The sequence below is a fragment of the Equus przewalskii genome, chromosome 1, assembly GCF_037783145.1.
Source record: "Equus przewalskii isolate Varuska chromosome 1, EquPr2, whole genome shotgun sequence".
In the NCBI taxonomy this organism is placed as follows: domain Eukaryota; kingdom Metazoa; phylum Chordata; class Mammalia; order Perissodactyla; family Equidae; genus Equus; species Equus przewalskii.
Genome location: NC_091831.1, coordinates 170031087 through 170051139, shown reverse-complemented (window position 1 = coordinate 170051139; position 20053 = coordinate 170031087). Strand labels below are relative to the sequence as shown.

Genomic DNA, 20053 nt, shown 5'->3' with positions numbered 1-20053 from the left:
GACTTTCTATATATAAAATCAGCTAGGATCATTCCTGAAAGCCACTCAAATGCACGTGTGCTGTTATACAGATCTGTTACAGCTAAACCTGTTGGCTTCTTGGACATTTGGTGGGTGCACGTTCAGTTTTACCTGTGCCAGCTCAGACCAGGACACGGTACAGAAACAATCACTCAAAGAGGGAGACTCTGGCTGCAAAACCACCAGGGCCTTCCCATCACTGCCCCTCTTCTGATTGGTGTTTTAACAGGTCCTAGCGATGGGAATTTTTAGAACAAAGTGGAGTCCTTGGAGCACTTATTTGCATGTCAATTTCCAGAATGCTTCTCCAACTTTTCCCCATGCCATAGCGATGCTTTTGTATCTCCTCTGCCTGGGAACAAACAGAGAGGAAGGGCCCAAAGTGGGTCAGCATAGTGTCCTGGCACTTCCTTTGGCTGAGTCTTTGCCCAGCGGGGTGGAAGCCAGACTCTTGCCTCTCCCCAGCGCCTCAGATCCCCTCAGCAGCAGTGCAGAGCTGGGAGGTCTGCTCTCTTTTTTGGGGTTTGGAGTGAGCAGGCACCTGACCATGGGAATGTTCCCACCCTGGCTCACAGGCCTTGTGCAAGTGACCCTGGTGGGAGTCTAATGATCTCTATTTGCCATGTTCCAACCATCTTTCCCTTTAACCCATCACTTGCCTGTCCACACTTCTAGCCGGGAATAATGAATGCGGCAGGTAGGTGGCAGGAGAAAAGTAGCATTTCTTTTCCTTTGGGACAGTAGCCAGGTTCTGTCATTATAGTAAATCTACTGTAAGTATCCTGCAGCACTATCATAAAACAGATGAATGAAAACATTTTTTCTCCATCAAAAGATTCTTTGAAGTTATGTTCTCTGGCTGAATCTCACAGAAGAGTGTACAGGAAACAATGCTGTGTATATGTTGATTGACCCAGATCCCTTGTCATGCTGGGACGTTCCCTCCATTATAGTCTCAAAAGCATTGCCCAGTCACATTTTAAGAGGCCTCAACTTCAGCCATTCCCCCGGGGATGCACGTAGCAGAAATTTGAGCAGACAACACTCGTCTGCCGGTTCAGCTATTGTTATGAGGGTGCTGCAAAAGAGGCATTTTGCACACTGAATCCCAAATAGTTTTTCCCCCGTCACCTGACATTCTGTATATTAAAACAATATTATTAAAATCACATTAATTTTATCTTAGTAAATTTTTAATGTGCAGTTATAAGGTAATCAGGGAGGTTTTATTATACAGTGCGTGCACGTATATATTATAGCAATAAATCCTTGCCTGGTAAAAAGAAAAATAATAATAATAGAGAGAGGTTTCAGCCATGTAGGTGAAGGAGTTTGAAACATGTGCTTTCTCCCAGCAGAACTTTGAAGCAATGTTCCAGAAGTTCTGTGGGAATGAGGCTGGGTTATGACCTGAGAACCTTGGCACTTTGAGTACATTTCTGGAACTTGGAATATCTGGCCACCTGATGATCTAAATTACATATTTATATATTTGTAAAATATGTTCAACATTTTTCAGCTTGTTAGCAGGATCTGAAAGCATTTCTAATTGGCTTCCATCACTTGTATTATGGAAACCTGGAATAAATAAGAATTAATATTAGGGTTAGCCTCTCAGAATTTCCTGAGGACACTTAGCCAACAGTAGAATGCCCTGAGGCCTATCTTCACACTTGGGACTTCTTTTTTCTTTCTTTGGTGGTTTCTTGTTTGAATATTTCACCCATCATTGGCACTTACAACAGAAAGAGGTCAAGAGCAAGGCTCCCCAGTGAGGCTAAGCCATTTGTTTTCCAGTTGTCCAGCACATAGGTGAAGGGTTTACTGGAGAAGAATCCTGCCTTGGCTTGAAAAATGAGATTTGCCCATTATTTTGGTGATTTCAACACCCATGCTTTCCTGAGACTCTAACAGGTCTAGGGAAGAAGCTACGTAATTCACAAATTACACTCTGTTAACTCAGAATAACATCAGAAAGACCTGAAGCCCAAAAGTGGTTCCTCCAGCTGTCTCTCCCCATTCACAAACTCCTTGGGTCCAAAACTGCCTACCCTCAACCTTGGCTCTACCTAGATCTGAAATACAGGAACTGCTGATGTCCCTGTACCCTGATTTATTTTTTAATTAGAGATTGGAATTGGTGTTCTGCTAGCAAATTTTGCCTTTGCCACCAAAGTCTGAAAGTTGTTAAATCAAGTCTCATTGTGTCAGTAACTTTCTATCACAATAGCAGAGATTAAATTTGCTAATGTAACATGAAAGCCACTGACATAAGATGAGTGCAAATAGAAATCAGAATCTCCACAGACCTCCTAAAGGTACTGTTGAATGTGTAAACACATCTCTCCAGCAGTGTGCTCTTGCTAACAAGTGTGAGTGTCAAAGTTGCCACTTCCGTTTATCCTAAATGCTCTCCAGGCTGGACTGGGGTGAGGTGTGTGTGTGTTGGCAGGGGGCCAAAAGAAGGGTCTTCAAAAATCACAGCTATGATGGATATCATCCCACATGCCTGCGGGGTTAAAGTCCTGAAGAAGGGCAGGCTTATTTGCTTCCTTCTTTTATTTGGTGAAGTGGGAAGAGAATGCGTTTGTGTAGTTAGAATAGCCAGGCAGGAGTTCCAGCTCTTCTGTTCATTAGATAGCAGTGCACCTTTGTGGGCCCTGGTTTTCCCATCTGTAAAATGGTGATACGTGGACTCCCACAACAGGCTCCTTATGAGAATCAAACAAAATAATGGACATGAAAGCACTTCTTAAACTGTAAAGTACTTTGCAAATGTTAGAATATCAGCCCCTCTTACCATTACTTCTGCTGTTACTCTGACACCATCCAGTTTAGCCACCAAGTCGACCTAAACTCTGGCCTCCTGAGTTATGTTTTTCAGAGGGTGGGCTCTTTCTCCAGGTGGCCGGGGATGGGAGAGTTGGGGCGGGAAGTAGCAAAGAGTATGAACTCACTTCCTGGCATCCTGCAATATTATTCATTGGGCTTCAGAGTGGGACGGTATTTTCTTTAAATTTGAAATAGCTAGAATTTATCTCATAAGAAGCTGATTAACTTCCTATTCATGAACCACCACCTTTCTCCAGGGGACAATGACTGACTTACACATGCAGGGTATGCTTTGGTGCCATCTGTAGAAATAAAGCAGCTATTTTTGTGAGCAGAAAAGAGCTTCTGTCATGTGCCAAAGGCAGGCAGAAGAAAGGAACACAAAAGCCAGTTGGGTGTTTTGGAGAATTGTCCACTAATTCAGTCAGTAAATATACGGGGGTGACACTGTCTTACTTGGAATTTTCAATCAATAACAGATCTGATCCTTCAGCATTCCCAAATAAGGCCAATTTTATTGTCCTTATTTTATAGCTAGAGAAAATGAAATCCTGGGTAGTTCGGCTCTAACAGTGACAGATGATAAACTAGTGTCCACATGACTAAGGCCTCGTCTTAGCGAATCCTACAAAAGAACGTGGCTCGGGGCACCCACTCCGAGCACGCCGAGTCTGGAGAGACGCGTTCAGGTAATCTCAGCATCTCCTTCTCCCTGCTGAGACGGACTGCCCTCTGCCTGCTTTCGCCGAATTTTTACTTGCTGGGATATTTTTAATTTTCCTGTTTTTTTTCCCCCAGGTCTCTGTGTTTTCTAGACTCTCTCAGACCCTTCCATGACTCAAATACCCTTAAATAATTCTTTTTCATCAACAAGTTTTGCCATCTTGCTTTTCATCTTCCTCTTCCAGGTTGTTATTAAGACTGAAGAAAGCTGGTCAGCATTCTCCCCTGGGCTCCCCACAATTAACCACTTTCTACAGAAAGAAATGGCCTTTTATTCTACTCGTTGCTTTCCATCTCTTAACTAGTTTTTAAGATGTAACAGAATTTTAACACTTGCCCCATGGTTACCAATTTTGCTTAATAGCCTCTTGGAAGGATTATTTTTTTCTTTCTCTCCTTCTTAAAGTCCTTTGAAAGTCGGCGTGCATCACACCCACCAGTTCTCTTTATCCACGGTTTTGGGGACTCCTTCAAAGGACTCCATAACTTCTAAGTCTTCTCCAATTTGCTATGATTCCACACTTGCAGTGTTTCTTTCCAGAATGGCACCTCACTCACTGAGAGGGGAGCCCCGAGCTCACCGTCCCCAGGCTGGGTGTCCCGGGAGACCTGCCTGCCCTGGAGCTGCGGCCACTGCCTGTGACCACAGGTGATGTGGTGGCGTTTGTGGTCAGCTTCTTTTTTTGGCTGCTCTAGGACTTGCCAAGTGAGGGCCATCAGCCCCTGGTCAGGTCATGAAATGTATTTTCGATTGCAGTGGCTTTGATATCCCTATGTCGAGGACACAGCATCACCTTCACCACCCAAAGTGCTCTCCCCCTCAAGCCCCTGGGCCAGAGATTTACTCCCTGTGCCCTGGACCACGCACCCAGGCAAAGCGATAATCTACTGTGCTCTGTGTATCCCTGGGGCCGCTCCCAGCACCCTGACCTGCGGCTGCCTTCCCTCCAGGCCTCCTTCCCTTGAAGGACTCTGGGAAGGCTGATCATTTGCCTCGAGGCCTTTGTTCTTTGAATTGATTCCTCCTCTTCCTGCCCTCCATCTTGCCTGCTGAAGTTTATGTTCCTTTCTGTTAGCTGCTCTTAGGTGGGAGTTCTCTCTTTTAAAGCATACTTTTCCACGCCACTGCATCCCTGCCAGGTGACCCATACAGGTTTTTCTTTCTCGCCTTTGCGCTTCCTTTTTTGTTGTTCTGGGACAGGCGGGGACACTCTTCCTCTAATCAGGTATTCCTCAGCCACCCTCATGCTGATTCTATGGATTTTAATTTGCTAACGTTTCCCTTCAGGCAGTTTCCAGCATCCAGTTCCGAGGTCTTGCGCAGCGCTGAGTACACTGTTGGCACTCAGCAAATATTAAATAATCATCCTCCTCCTTTTGAAAAAGGACGAAAAAAAAAGAAACCAGCCGCTCTTGAATTCTGCTTGTCAAAATAGAACTATTTGTGTTCAAGTCCTCACTCCACCACGTCCAACCTAATTATGCTGAGGTCAATTCTGTTTTGCAGCTCCCCAGCACATACTGCCTAAATCAGAATCAACTCCTCTGCTCCTTAGAAATAAATATATTCTGCCTTATTAATCATCTTGGCTTAGGAGCAAGAGACTGACTTGGGTACCCACAATCTGCTAGACTGCACCAAGTGGGTAAAATAAATGTTATCTCTTCCCCAAGCTCATACTATTTAGACAGGAGAATTGAGGATAAATGATATTTTATTTTAATGGGTGGTATTATTTAAATGGAGCTATTACATTGCTGCTCCTTAAACTATTTTCTTATTTATGGCTTTTTCTTATAATAAACCAACGGGCTGCCATATACCCTTTTTGCCCAAGGCAAGTTCTCACTCCCCTCCTGGTCTTTAGGCTTTAAAGAGGCCATGAGAGGTAGCAGTTGGGAAGAAGGTTAGGGTGGAATCCTAGCTTTACCGCTTGCTAGCTGTGTAAACTTGGGCTAGTTCCTGGACTTCTCTGAGCCTCGGGTCCATCATCTGGAAATGATATTAAGAATAGTACCCACTCTGAGGATTATTGTGAGGATCAAATAGGTTAATATAGGACTTTGAAAAATGCTCGGCACCCAGTAAGCGTTAGCCATTATTATTTGGATTTTAGATTTAAAGCCGTCTACAAAGTTCCTTTTTATTCCCTTTACTCTCACTCAGGTGCCCTAGCGTCCAACTTGACGAGACATTTCTACCTTCTTGGATTATGGGAAGCAGCAAGATCAGCGGGCAGGACACGGGTTTGTTATCAACTAGGCCTGGGTCCGAATTCTCCCTCCACTACTTTTAGGGGTTGGACAAATTGCTTTAATTGTTCTGATTTTCAGTTCCTTCCGTTGTGAAAATGGGGTTTGAACTACCTTACATGGTGATTGTGAAGACCAACCTTTGGACATGTAGTGAACAGTTCACAAGATACTTCCATCCTCTCGTCCCACTTTCTTTGCTGAGTATGGAATTACTAAGCTTCTGCTCACATACAGCAACCCTGTACTAGCTCAGATTTTGATGTAATGAAGGGATAAAAAAATATAGGAGCCTGAGAGGACTGAAGGACAGAGGGAAGCTTTCATGTATGCGTAGCCCTCCCAACCACAGCGCTAGTGTCAGCCCAGGATCTGTCATACTTGAAGGAAAAGGGTTGTGTGACCACGGGGCCTCCCCTGGCAGTTATACGTGTACAGGGGTGGAGGATTTGGGCTAATAACACATTACTGTATCCTCAGAGAATGCCTTTTTCATTGGTCACTCACTTCATTTTTCATTTGCTATTTTTCATTACAGTATTAAACTGTGTGATAAATGAAAGGTAGAGGAACTTGACAGATGATTTGATTTCCGCCCTTGTCAGATTATTTGGCTTAGTTTCCTTATGAAAATAGAAGGCAGGCCCTGTAAAATTGTTCTTGTGGATTTGTTTTCCAGCATGCGTTCCCCACCACTGCCATATCTAATCTATCTATTTACCTATGATTCAGTTACTGATCCGTATCCCTCAGGAGCCTGGATACATATTGACAAAGTTCCCTATTTGCTCCAGTGGGTAGTGTCTAAGGAAGATTCCACATGAACTTCCAATTCTTTTTCTACATAGCTTCTCCACATCCTGCATTATTAAAGGGGCTTCAATTACAGCATGCCCACAAAAGACAGATTTTGCAACAAAAGGAAGTCTGTCCATTCTTCAGTTTAAATATAGTAGCAGATTTTGTCTCCCTCTTGGTGATGCGGAAAGGATAAAAACAATATTGAGCATATTCTGCCATTTACGGGCTGCCAAAGCCAGGGTTAGCAGCATAGCTACTTCATTTGAACACTCCCAAAACTTTATTGAAACTTATGATTGTGTTTCTGGGGGAAAAAGGGGGCCAATGAACTCTGTAGATGCTATTAACTTCATAAATAATCACACTGCCCTAGGAAGGCAAAGCTGGAAAGACAGAAAGGACGGATTCTGGAAAGGAAAGGAAAGAAAGGAAGGAAAGAAAGGAAGGATGGAAGGAAGGGAGACGTTCAACCTCCTTTTTCCCTCCTTGTAGGCAGAAAAAGGTTCCAAAATAGATCATATGTTTATCTGTCTTGTTGCAGCTTTCAGCAAAACCGACGTGATATGACAAAAACAGTCTCTAAGTAGCAGCTTCACTTAGACAAGAAGCAAATAAAGATGAGAGGCTCTCTTAGTTTGGACAGCTTTAAAGAAAATGGAAGAGATGCAGTCAATCCTTAAACTTAGTAATGCCGTTACCTGGGAGTTGCTCAGCAGACAAGGGATGGAGAAATGGTTGATGAGCCACCTGCCTTAAGGTACACCCCCATTCTCAAGTGGGCATGCACAGCGATGCGGCTCTGCTTCCTCTCTTCCTTCTACCCAAAGCTTGGAAGTAATCTCAGGCTCTTATAAAAGCCTTTCCTTCTAAACTCCCTATTAAGCAGCATTCAAACATGCATGCCGAAAGTGTCAGTTATTAGCCTCGGTGCATGTCAAGCGCTCCTCTCCCTCCTGTTAATGTGAGCAGTTACTCTGCTCTTGACCTATTAAAACTTTGTTTGCTGTTATACTTGCTGGCAAGCTAGTCATGTGGAAAGGTGTTGAGGAAATGAGCCGGTGTGTTCCCAGGTGATAGAAACACTTTATCAAGAGGATCCCTGCCATGTTATGTAAACTCTACCAAGTAGCATTCATTTTAAACAAAGAGATAAACAGATCTAATATGCTTCTGGGCATCATGCTTTATGCATGAACTACTTTTTATTTTCATATTTGAGATTTTTTTTTTAACATAATCCATTGCAGCGGGGAATAATGTCTTCACCACCACCATAGCTGCGCCTCCAGGTTCCAGGTTCTGAGAGTTATCTGCCCAGTTAATCCAATGTCAACTTTTGAAGTTCACTCTTAACAAACAATGAATTTTTTAACTAAAATTCTATTGATAGTTGTAATGAGAATAACTCAAAAGTTAAATGAAGTAATCTTCAGAGATAAAAATTATATGTATAGGGGCTGGCCCCGTGGCCGGGTGGTTAAGTTCGCGTACTCCGCTGCAGGCGGCCCAGTGTTTCGTTGGTTCGAATCCTGGGCGTGGACATGGCACTGCTCATCCAACCACGCTGAGGCAGCGTCCCACATGCCACAACTAGAAGGACCCACAACAAAGAATATACAACTATGTACCAGGGGGCTTTGGGGAGAAAAAGTAAAAAATAAAATCTTAAAAAAAAGAGATCTCCTTTAAAAAAAATTATATGTATACACATTAAAATTTATATGTATACACATTTACTCTCAAAACTTACATTAGCCATCTAATTTGTCACTTTAATCAATTTGTTATTGCAAGACTCTATTCTTTTTTTTTTCCTAGAAATCCCCTAGATTCTGTGAACATTTATGTGCAAGGTAATGGGCCATAATATGGGGTTTTACTTTGTGCTTTTCTACAGGGTTTTCTTTCATCCTCACATGATCCTTTGAAGTGGCATTATTATATCAATTTTACAGATACAGATATTAAGGCTTAGAAAGTAAAACAACTCGTCCAAGGTTACCCAGCTGTGAGAACAGAGTCAAAGTCAGGTGTGTCTGACCTTAGAGTCCTGCCCTTGACACCGAGTGGTGGAGGAGAACACGGGCTGTGGGGTCAGGACACTGGGTTCAAATCCTGGCCCCACTGCTTATTGGTCTGTAACCTTGGGACAAGTTACTTACCCTCTCTTGTAAAATGGGGTTAATAACAGTTCCTACCTCAAAGGGTTTGGTGAGAATTAAATGAGAGAATGTATGCACATTGCCTGGCATATAGGAAGTTCTCATTTGTTATTTGCTGCTATTATTATTGTTGTTAATTTTATTACCAGGTATTACTGCCTCCCATACATGCTAGTTGTGGATTTTTAACCATTATAATTTCTCAACTTAGAAAATAAGTCCCCTGATTCTGGAAGAACTAAGGCTAGGAGAAATTTTTTAATGTTATAATACTATTAATTAAAACATGCATTTTTTGGCCATAATTTTTACAAGTTCTACATTAAATAGTACAGGAATTCTTCCATCCCAGTCCTGAACCCTCCTGTCTCTAGAATGCAATTTCCAAAGAAAATAAGTTGACTGAGGATGGCATCTATATTTCATTATCTGTTGTATCAAACTGAAAGTCCTAATTCAGTCAGAAAGTTTGATATATATGCGGCCATATAATGTGACTTATATCTTCTAATTTAAGTGGAAATTTTTGGGTTGATACATTGTACACAGAATTGTCAACATATGGGTTATTTTCAGTGAAAGAAGACAGGGTACATCGACTCCCATCCATGGCTTCCTCAGTCCTGATTTGCAAGAGCTCTTTAACACAATTAGTCTGCCCTTCAGAGAGCTGGCTCTACTCTCCCTTCTCTGCCAATGAGAAGTAGGGTGAGGTCCTGTCTCCAAGCCCCACCACACGCCCTCCCTCACCTTCCACACACACATCTAGAACAGGAGTTGCCAAATGACTAGTTACTTTGAAAAAGATATGAATCCCTGTAGATCAGGAGCCAACCCACTGAATGTTAGGATTCTTCTAGATTGTATGTAGCACAGTCACGGTGACCAGAAGAACCAAACAGATCTCTGGATTTAGCATCAATCCACTTTCCTCACATGGACACAGCTTCTCTTTTTCAGTTTCCTTATTTGATAGTAAGAGCTATTAACCTCACAAAGTATTGCTATTTGTGGTATATTTATAGAATAATTTGTTAGGATTATTTGCATCTGCACTGAAATTGGTTTTGAGTCTTTTCCAACTGGAGAGATCCATCAAAAGGACTGAAAATGAGTGAAAATGATAGGAGTACGTTCCAAATGCAACAGAAAGCCACTCTCCCACCAAATGCACTCTGGCTGAATTCCCTCCTTCCTTATAGCCAAGATAACTCTGCCCAAGGGAATAGGGATAACTGTTGATAATGGGTTGGAGCAGTACCTAGATGACCAACACCATTTGTAGGTTTGAAGAGAATTTGGAAGAGTATGACAATTAACATGGACTAGAGGACATCCTCCCTAGAGAGCTACTTCTGAAAGGAACTGAAAATGCACCTTTAAACCCTCCTCCAGAAAGTTCTCCTGTGTTTATTTTTGTATTCTCTCTAGAAGGCTGACAGTTTGATAATCTACTTTCTTCCTACCATGACACCTTAATTTTGTCTTGCTTCTTCTATAGTTGTTTTCAATTTCCTTCTCTTATTAAATTTTAAGATCCTTGAGGGCAGGTCCCATTTCTTTTTCATCTTTATATCCTTGAAAATACCTGCTGGAGGTCTTTGCACACAGAATTTGGGTTGAATAAACAAATTAATGACCCAATTACACATTGTACCTCAAGGGTAGAGACTGACTCAGCAGGAGCACTTAGGTGAATGAATGAATGAATAAGTGAATGAACAAGCCTTTAAGGAGCTGCTGCAGTACCCAGTTTGTAGAAATCAATGAGGCAATAGGCATCTCGGGGTGGAGCTGTGTCTAAATACTGTGCAGACTGGAACTCTTATGATATATCCACTGTTCTCTAGGAAAAATAAAAATAGCTTAGTGACTAATGAAAAGCCAGATATAAAAACTGAGGAATAAGATTCTATTCAAACAGTAATTCTTATTATCTCTTGGAATCATAGGCCACTTTGAGAATTTGAGCGAACTCTTTTCCCAAGAAGAATGCGCTTTTGTCCATACACACAGTTTTGGATACAGTGTTCCTCTTGACATGGGATGATCAAACAGAGCCCCAGGTTAGCAATCTTTGCTTTAATAAGGACAGACTTTGAAGTTTGGGTTTAACTCATAACATCAATGATCAGGCAAAAATTATTTCTCTGCTTGCAGTTTCTCATTCGCAAAATGGAAATAATACACTCCTAAACATCACGGCATTGTTCTGGAACTCAAATGAGCAATCATGATGATGTATTTGAAAAGACTTCGTGAACTGAAAGACACGATCTTCATAAAAAGTGTGACAATGATTTTGCTTCCTTGCACGGGGACAGGGTAGGTATCGGAAGCTTCCAGTCAGCCTCTTGGCTTCTCTTTTCTCTGCCCTTTTGTTTCTCTGACTCCCTTGTATTCTTTGTTTAGATGGGTCCGTCCCCTGCTAGCCTACAAGCTCCATTAGGACTAGCAATGTGACTTGATTCAGCTCTTTGTCTCTTCTTCCTCCAGATCCTAGCAGAGTGCTTTATGTGTAATTGACAATTAAATAACATTTAGAAATATATTTTGATAGTAGCTAAGTCTCCCACATTGGTTTAAACATGCAGTGGAATGAACTGTACGGAGGTTCAAATACATAAGTGGATCGGTCAGATGGACCCCATTTGGATAAAATCCTGTATTCAGAAGTACACTTGCTTTCTAAGTCCTGGATACAATCACTGTCTAGAGAAGAGGTGATTTATTAAGTAGCTAAAACATTCTCACTGCTATAGGATGAGCTTTTCAGCCTTTGCCTCCATTTGTGAGCAACTAAAAATCAAAGAACTAATAAAATCCAATCACCCAGAACTTCTTCCTGTAGACAGGCTGAATTATAACTTTTTAATTTAGGCAGGTAAAGAATTATTACAGTAGGACTCCAGGGCAGGAATGTGTTAATAAAATCATCCTCTCTGCCTTTTCATTTAAAATAATCCCTTGAGCTGATTAAATGAAATATCACTTGTTTAATAACTGACAGAACATTATTTTTAAGCACAAATGTTTTGCATATCTTTGCTTCCCATTTTTTGATTCCGGGCACAGAAGGGTGGAGGCACTGACATCACACACGGGGAGTCGAGCTCTGCGCTCGGATGCGGTTTGCCCTGTCACTGTGGCATCTATAATTTAGTGTGAAGCAGCGAGGTAGACAGAGCATTATCATTAGAAACCATTCTGAACAGGGATATAAAACACAGTCGCAATAACACTTGTCAGAAAGGTGACTCCAGTCAGAACTCATATCCACGAGTTTCAAGATAAATGCTGACATGGCAGCCATCCTACAAAGACTATTATTGCTTTAAAAAAGACACAAGCCAAACCCCCAAACAAAGCAAACCCATGAACCTTCCCCAGAGTGAACAAGTTAGTGTGAAGTTTGCATCTGGGGTGGCATAAACTTTCCATGATTTACAGCAAGCATATCCCTTCTTCACTTGGATAAGGGATTTTACGATGCCACAGAGGAAGGATCCAATAGCATTTTGGGTTTAATGATGTTAAGCTATTTGGAATTCTTTCCCCCCTGTTATTTGGAATATATGAGCTGTGCCCCTAAAACAGGTCATTAGCTGTGCCGTGGATGGGTTCATCGCCTCACCCACAGGACTGCTCAGCTGGAGCTTGCATTTTCCCTGTCTTCTACATTTACAAGAATTTCTTTGACTTGGTACTAGGCTATGATTTAATAACCCTGTTCTGCTGACTTCATAAGCTGTGAAACCTCAGAGAAAAATCCCAAATCTGAATTACAGTCCTAATTAGTCTGGCTCAGGCAAAGGGTTTCAGCATCGAATGTTCTATTAGTGCCCGTTTCACACTGAGAGCTATTTGTTGCCAGAGGTCACAGGGCTGCATCCTGATTCGCTTTCTCCTTTTCCACGAGTGCAGCCGCTTTCCTGGCGCCCTTTCTGTCTGCAAGACTGGAGGAGCTAACTGCTTGGTGATTCAGTGCAAAGGATTTCTCCTGAGCTCCCAGAACTTACTCAAAGAGCACACTTCACTTCAGGAAAAACGGACATATTGTAAATGCAAATTTACAATTTAGAAGGGTTGTTTTCATTACAAAACAATCTGCTGTGATATAAAGGCATAATTAAAAAAATAATTTCCCTTTTACTCGATTACTTGATCTTAATTCATATTTATTTTAAAATAAGTTATTGATTATTCCAGCTTTTAAATGTTTAATATTATTTTCTAAAATCATTAAAGTTAAAGCAAGCATGTGGTTAAAAAAAAAAGTTCAAGCAGTTCAGAAGGTTATACAGTGAAAACAAGCCTTCCTCCCAACTATGACCCCAAATTTCCTAGAATCTCTCCCAGAGGCAGATTTTACATGTCTCCAGTTTCTTATATATCCCTGCAGAGATGTTTTCTGCATTTGCCAGTATATATGTCTGCAGTTAGTCACTCGCTGCACAAATGATAGCAACCTATATATGTTGTTCTGCGCTCTGCCTTTTTTTGCTTAATAGCTTGGAACCTGTTCCATATTTGAATACGTATATCATCAACATCCTTTTTAATGGCTGCATAGTATTTTAGTCTAGGGGTGTAACTTCATTTATTTAGCTAAGTCCCCATTATAAATTAATTATAGATCAATTCTATTTATTTTTGCAATAGCAAATAAGTTACAAGTGATACTCTTGTAAATTTTTTTTCTTAAAGGCTTATTTTAAATAGGAAATTCTACTAAGATATTTAAGGTTCCTTTGTGAAACCTGTCTGATGAAGGGGATTAAGGTTCTAAAGCTAACATTTGGGTAGGGGTTCACCAATTCAGAATGACCTGAAAAGCAAGATGGATGTAGACACTTAAAATGATGAGAAATGCTTTTTTTTTTTTTTTTTTAAGTTTTAAAAATGTGATTTGTCTCCTTTGGTGAATAAAATTCTTTTTTTTTTTTTTTGGAGGAAGATTAGCCCTGAGCTAACTACTGCCAATCTTCCTCTTTTTACTGAGGAAGACTGGCCCTGAGCTAACATCCATGCCCATCTTCCTCTACTTTATATGTGGGATGCCTACCACAGCATGGCTTTTGCCAAGCGGTGCCATGTCCACACTCGTGATCCGAATTGGCAAACCGTGGGCCACCGAGAAGTGTAATGTGCGTACTTAACCGCTGCACCACCAGGCCAGCCCCTAAAATTCTTTTTACAACGTAAGATATTCCCACAGTGCCCTGGGAACACCTTCTGAGGGCTGGAGAGGCGGCAGGCTTTAATGAGATCTCCTTCCGGAAGCAAATTAAGCTTTGATGAACGAAATCACCAAGACTTTACCTCCTCCTTGTAAAGACCACAGAAACTGCCCAGTTTCATGGCAAAAGCCACAGATAGCTTACTCATATAATTTTAAAAAACTTTCCTTTTGTGCTATTTCTTAGTCAAAAAGGGAGAATAAAAACATTTAATATTTATTTATCTTCTGGGAATTCTGGACATCACTCACCTTGTGGTTGTTCTTTCTAGTTCCGTGATTATAACTGAGTGACGACTTGTGTAACTGGTCACTTACCATCCTGGTGCCCCACCAGAACCCCAACTCTTCGAGGGCAGCTCTGGCATGGGGCTTTGCAGATAGTGGGATGTGAGAGTTGCAAAATGAGTCTCTATTCACTTGAAGTACAGTAGAAAGAAGACATTCTTCTTACGTCTTAAGCATAGGGAGTTCTTCCAGTGTTAAGTTCTCATAGTCACTTATTGTAATTGTACACATTTGAAAGAAAGACGCACTGAGGAGAAAAACTGGTATGACTAATTACCCTATGTTAGGTTGAAGAACTAACTGCATGATTCTTTAACAAGTTTAACAATCTCTCGTGAAAATGTCACTTATCACCACTAATAGAGCCATATGTTAAAGAAATCAGTATATTATTGAGGAACAAAAGAAGATAATTCTACTGTTTTTGGTACACATGGACCTGTGATTGATGTAATTGTTCCCGAAGCTTTAGTAAATCAGTGGATAAGTTACAACTTTAAGGCATACTTCTCCACGGTTATTTTGGGTATTGGTTTACTGCACTTTCCTATTGCCACTTGATAAGACTCATCAAGGTTCAATCTGATCTGGTTATTTTTGGAGAATGAGTTGGTTCCTTATTTCACTAGCATGTTATTAAAGGCTGAACTTTTATGTGTATTGCTGCCATAAACACATTGCCTTCAACTTCTCCCCATCCCTCATAAGTAAATTACATGCCGAAAAGAAGACAAGCTTTTCTAATTTGGAGAGTAAATAATTCAAAATCTGTTCATTCTAACATGTGATGACTCCAGACAAGAACAAAAAACATTCACCCAACCCCCTGGCTGATTTGTTATGTAAGTTCTAGCTCTGTGAGTCAAAGCTTCCTAGGGGCAAATTTGGCCTTCAGAGAAGGTGAACAGGACTGCCGTCTGACAGACATAGGAAGCAGGTTTATATACAGAAGAAAGACGGCTCAGAAAAGTGTCAGTGACGTAACCAGGGAACAGAACATCCAGGGATGATGACAAGAATCTTCATTTTGAACAAGATTCTCCAAGAACTTCGGACTCAGAATAGCAGTAGCTGACTTCATAAACATGAGGTGGGAGAAAGACAAGGCTTTGTAAAGCCCAGAAAAGACTCATCACTGAATGGATCATTATCATAAAGTTGCAGAGAAAATAGCCCCTAGGAGAGTCACTTGGTCTTCCAAGTTGACTTGGTAACTCCGAAGTGGGCAATGCTTTCGTAGAGCATGTTCAGCAGATTCCAGATGCAAGGGTAACTCGTCATCATGAAGTCGGATACATTATATATGAAACAAAAGTAATAAACAAAACATACTCAATTTTCTTGCTGGCAACCAGGACTTTGGGTTTACAGCAAATGTACTTTCCTTCCCTGGCAGCAAACTAAATTACATCCAGATTAAGTTAGGTGGAGGAATGAATTTCATCAAAACTGTGTTGGATAATCTAACTTGGATGTGGAAGTCAACAGCAGCTGCTATGGATATAGAAATAGGGTGTAAAAATCCAAGAGTCCATTGTTCACCTACAAAAACAGAAAAATCTTGAGATAACCCCAAAAGACATGTGCTGCACTATTTACCAAACACATTGCCCTACTGAGCTGTTTAAAACACTTTAGGTTTTTAAAAGCACTTTCATATTTATTACGTCTGTGATGCTCTCAACAACCCTGTGAGTAAATACCAGTTTCATCTTGTGGGTAAAGAAGGAGGCTCAAAGTGTTTAAGTACAGGCTTAAGGCAAGCCAGCTGGTAGAGCAGAACCAGGAATGGAGTGTGGGTTTCTCTTTCCTAGTGTGGGGGTTCTTTCTGTGACATCACAGCTGTCCCATTAAAGGACTTCATTAACTTAACACATAGCAGGTGTTGACAAATGCAGCATAAATTAAAAAATCAACAGTGGCATGTTAGGTAATCACTAGGAATAGGGATGAAGCAATGGGGAGTTACAAGAAAAGGGTATTAATGGAGGAGGATGAAACATTATCACTGTTATTAGCAAGTAATTTTTGGTATTCCCCTTTAATCATGAAATCAAGGTAGAGGTTCTTAAAACTGTTGTAAGGATACTCAGTTCATATTTCCTAAATAAAGAGAAGATAAGAAAGCAATGTTTCTTCTTTGAGAGGCATACAGTTAACTTCCTAGCAACGATCTTATGGAAGCAATTTAACTACATGGGACGCCCCCATATTAAGCACCACCTAACTTCTGTAGGAAAACTCCACAATTAAAACTGTCTAGGCTCAAATCTTTTTTTAATCATCAGCTAGAGTTTGAGGTCATTTTGAAGGTATAAAAAGGGATTGTGTGGCAATCAATTCCTTTTATTTGTTCTTTCTTTTGTCTTTGTCACTTACGTAGAAACAGAAAACAAATTATAGCTACCCTGTAGCTCTCACAAGTCAGAATAATTTAGTTTCAATAGACTTGGTGATACTGCTTAAACCTTGAAAGTTAATAAACATGGATTTGTAGAATTAAAAATATTGAACTATTGGAGTGCTACCGACTCACAAAATTAAAGTTTTATAACCCAAAGTCAAAGACTGTATTCCACAGTTTAAATATTTCATATCTGACATTTTCCAACTCAACAATGTGAAGTCTGATTTTGATTTTTCAATCCAATATGAGTTTGGGAGTTTAATTCAAAATCAAGATGAAATCATTTCTGAGACTATCTTCTCCTTCTGTTGCTCCCTTCTTACCATGCAGTGTATTTTTTTTCACTTTGGGAAATAAAGTCTTCTAGCTAGTGGTGGTGTTCATATATTGGCCAGTGCTCTGTCCAGGAATTAACCCGTGGACAAGTATTGCTAAAGGGTAAGAACCTCGAAAACCAGAGTCTCTACTGTGGTTGGTATATGACCAGATTTACCTATAAATTATAGACAAAGAAAATGCTTGTTTATTTTTTTAAATACTATGAACTACCTCAGAAGCTCCCTGGAGGTGACTATCTGCAAGCAGAGCTAGGAGTTGAACAGTTGGGTCACGTTGTTCTGTGAGGGCTTCTCCCAAGAACCTCAAGGTACAGGCCGCAACTGTTCACGCTGTGGAGGTACTACTTCCACTAGTTGGATGGCCGGATGAAGTCATGCAGTGGCAGGGTTCCTTGCTGCCCAAACTCGACAGCCAGACAAACGATATTTTTCTTTGCAAGGCCTTGGGAATCTATTAAGGGCATTATGTACATCACTAAGAGGCTTCTAGCAAAAAGCGGACACACAGAAATAAGTGATCTGGAAAGGCACTGGGGCTCATATTGAAAGGCAATGTAACACTCAAGGGATTTCTCATTAGGTGATCTTGCTGTTTGAGAGTGTCTGAGGGAAGTATGTTTTTTGACCATAAGGAAATCAGGTAAATCAATACAACTTAATGTTCAAGTTGGATATGTGGGGAAATGAAGATCTCCACGTAAACACTGGTAACATTTTGTGAGGGCTTTAGATGTGACCAAGGAGCGTTCATGTTTATTGGTGATGTATAAAATGAAGGGCAGGCCCGCCTCTGAGGACACTGGGAATAAGTTACAGCAGATCTTGACACACTATTAGCCCTCCCCTTTCTCACTTCTTCCCTAGAATACGAACGGGAAGAGTCTCTCTAACTATTAAATTTCACCAGGACAGGATATATTAAAATCAAGTTCTCTCCTAAGTTCCTTTCACCACATTTAAAACTTTTGGGGGACTTTTTTGACTATAGTTTAATTCAGATTGACAGAACACTAACTCCAAGTCAGCAAGGATCTCCTTAGATCCATTTTGTTGTCAAATCCACTTTCTGAGTAAATGGAAAGACTAACACATATCATTTCTTCGATAATGTTTTAATATCCTGCATTGAATAAAACTTTTTTTTAATCAAGTTGCAATGGTAGCACAGAACTCCACAAGGGGCTAGGGGGTTGCAGATGGCTGCGTTACTCTAAATGTTCAAGCTTGACTGACCCATTTCATCAGCACTGTCAGAGCTTTGCACTGATACATGTTGACAACATTTAATCTTAAAAAATTGAAAGAAATGAATTAATATGCAAATTTCATCAGCTTTGTAATAAAAATGTCCTTGAAAAAAAACAGTGAACATGACCCCTGAGGAATTGTGTGAATTATCCCAGCTCAATTCTTTAAGTTAGTCAGAGGTACGCGGGTCCGCAAGGAAATCAGTGCAGATTTGACTTGGAAATAATTATGATGAAGAACAAAACACAAGCAGGTTGAATAAATGTAACAACTTGGGAAAAAGTCTTAGTCCTGTTTGTTATTCACTTTGAATTAACAGGATTAGGTTTGGTGTTTGAAAATAAAGGAACACCACCGTGTAATTTTAACACCTAAGTAATGTGAAGACAATATTTTTTTAACTATCAATTTTAACACCTATTAAAAATCACATGTGAAAAAATCAGGTCTTTTTAGGGGGATGTAACACAGTGTAGCTTTTTGGCAAAAGAGAGGATTGTAAGAAACTGTTGTATTTAGACCATGGTTTATATGAGATTTCTGAATTGATCACTTTGACAGAAATGCATGGTCAACTCACTTCGAATACAAATAAGACTGCTTTTTGCTGATATCAAAGTGACCAGTTATTTCATTGAATTTAACAAACTGATGTGATAATGTAAACATCGTCTCTAGATGTGAGTCTGATTTATAATAATCTCTCCATGGGCATGTGGAAGCTCGATGTTGAACCACAAACTCAGTCTAGCAGAGCAGTCATCCAGGTAGGCATCAGCTGCAGCTCTCTGCCCTTGGGTGTGGACTCAGCCAGAGGAAGTGACAATGCAGGCTGGTCATAACAATTGAATATTTCTATGTAAAAGTGCAAGATTTTTCATGTCCCCAAAGGAGATACGATTGTTAACAAAGCAGCCTCAACCATTAAACCAAACCAAACCAAACCAAAAAATTGGTATCAATAACCGCTTACCAGAGGTCAAATGAATGAATGAATGGTTTGAGTAGAGAGATCATTTCCTTTTCCCAAGTAAATTCTCATTAATTTAAATAGAGATGTAAATACCAAGGGAAGACGTGTGGTTTTCCCCTTCCACCCTTTGCATATTTGTGCCAAGGTTGGAACTGTTTTCTCCCTCATCTCCCACAATGAACCATCCAAGCTGTGGGGCCCGAGAGGAATCACTCTGCCACTGGTTCAGTCTTTATTCTGGGCACTGCTGATTTTGCCAAGATGAAGTCTATACAGATTAAACTAAAGCTCTTTTTAAGACATCCGTGCACTTTCAATGCATGTTTAAAAAAATAAAAATCACACCGAAACCAGACAGTCTCACATAAAGACCCCAAATACGGGTGGTTAACAATCTGCAAAACTCCACATAGTCTTTTAGAGGTTCTGAAATCCTGGAACTTTCCTGATTTCATATATCTTTGGAAGACCGAGGCACAATAATACAGACTTTGCCCAACCAAATTAATCTCGTCTGTAAGCTTTTGTGGTTCTCTACAAAAGGCTTTTAAGTTTCTCCTTTCTTTCTTAATCTACCATCAGTAAAATCCTACTTTTATAGTGCCCTTTGCACCTGCTTGCATAAAATGAATAACCCAACAGTTTAATTATGCACTCTTCTATCGGTTGGGAAGTGATATAAAGTTGCAGATAGAAAAAAGAATAAAAACCTCTTTCGGTATCCAAAATTAATACATGTCAAGCCCAGGGTAAATCTTAATCTTTTTG

At 40.5% G+C, this 20053-nt stretch overlaps 1 protein-coding gene across 18 annotated transcripts in view; it reads right to left on the bottom strand.

The window, feature by feature from the left end:
• NPAS3 (neuronal PAS domain protein 3) overlaps nucleotides 1-20053 on the bottom strand; it is an 828951-nt gene that overhangs the window by 91852 nt on the left and 717046 nt on the right. The window lies entirely within an intron of this gene.